We start from the raw sequence: 1,720 nt of genomic DNA, 5'->3' as shown, positions 1-1,720 counted from the left end.
GTAGAAGGGTTATTGGTCCGAAGGTGTCCCTGATATGTCTTGGTGAAATCTAGATGTTTCAGGGGTATTTCTTTGGCTTCTCCTTAAATGTATGACTTCAACTTTCAGATTTCTAAGATCCTCGTGTAGATTTGGGAGGATCTTAAGGATCTCATCTTCTGACTCAAAAGATCTATTCTCATAGGTAAATGGATTAACATATTTCCATAGTCTTGAACGGTCTTTTGAATCTCCCTTAGATCTTGATAGATTTTCATAGTGTTCGGCTAGAGTTCTTTCCAATCAATTTCTCTAATCATTATTTTTAGAACTATAGGTTTTCATAAATTTATCTGCTTCGTTTCTCCAGGATGTTATTCTACCATGGACCTTGGTGGCGTGTAAACGTCTCACTGCTTTCTCTGGTAGCATATGTCAGACCTGGTAAACAAGTATTTTTTCGATGGACAAAATGCATAAAACCCTTCTGTGTTTTAAAAAGTCTGCAAAAAGAAAAACCCTTTGTTATGAGAATAAGCTAAAAGCCCCCCTGTGTTTTGTAAAACTCAGCTCAATCGCCCCCTCACCATTAAATTCAACTAACGGTGTTAATTTTTTAGAAAATGATCATTATAACCTTATTTATTATATATTATTTCTTATTTTAATGACCGTTAAATCTTCTTTCATTAAATATTGATCGTTAGATCTAATTAATTAATCTCAACCGATAAAAGGTTTAGATTCAACAAATTATTTAACTTATATTATATATAAATAATTTAAAATTTTAAAATTATATTATTATTATATATTTGAAAAAATAACTAACTACCCCACCCGACCCCCTTAGCCCCCCACCCCCACGCCCACGGCTTCCCCCCATTCTCGTTGTCGGCGGCGCTTATTTGTTAAAATCCTCGTATCATCGTAAATTTTTTATCAAATTGAGTAAGGCTGGTCTCGTTAGAATTTTTTTAAAGAGACGAGTCTGATGGTGGTGGTCTGAGATTGAGATTCGACCAGACGGAGATGAATCGACAACAAACATGTTTGGCGGTCATGACTGGAGGTAATCTCTATGATTGACGAAAACTCAAGTTAAAGGTATGAAAATGTTTGTCTTGAAGAGAGGATTCGAATGATACCATTGGCCGCCGAAAATTCATCCGGACGACGCCGAAAACTTAGAAACAAGTTTCCGGCGAAAAAGGGGCGAAATCGCAATTTTTTTTAAAAATTTTTAGTTAATTTTGATTAAATATTCGAAATATAAAAATAGATATTGTAAGATTTGCAAGAAATTAGGTCATACTGCAAAATATTGTTGGACTAAAAAGAAGATTAATAATCTTGAAATATCAGATGATATAAAGAATATAATAATACAGACTTTACAAGAATCAGAATCTGAAAATACAGAAACAGAAAGAATAAGTACTTCTGAATCAGAAGAAGAAGAAATATTAAATGTGTTAGAAAATGAAAATATTTCAGAATCAAGTCGGGGTTTTTTAGAACTGTATGGACAGTCGTGGGTGATGAAGTCACTAGAGCTGTCTTGGATTTCTTTGCTACGGGGAAACTTTTAAAGCAGATCAACTGTACGCTCTTGGCGGTTATTCACAAGGTACACTCCCCTATTACTGTAGCTGACTTTCGTCCCATTTCTTGTTGCAATGTGATTTATATGGTTATTGCTAAGCTACTGGTCCAACGTTTGAGTGTGGTCTTGGGCAAG

This window comes from Sesamum indicum, linkage group LG8 (genome assembly GCF_000512975.1).
Source record: "Sesamum indicum cultivar Zhongzhi No. 13 linkage group LG8, S_indicum_v1.0, whole genome shotgun sequence".
Taxonomy (NCBI): domain Eukaryota; kingdom Viridiplantae; phylum Streptophyta; class Magnoliopsida; order Lamiales; family Pedaliaceae; genus Sesamum; species Sesamum indicum.
The sequence above is the reverse complement of the archived record's forward strand: the minus strand, read 5'-3'. Positions refer to the sequence as shown.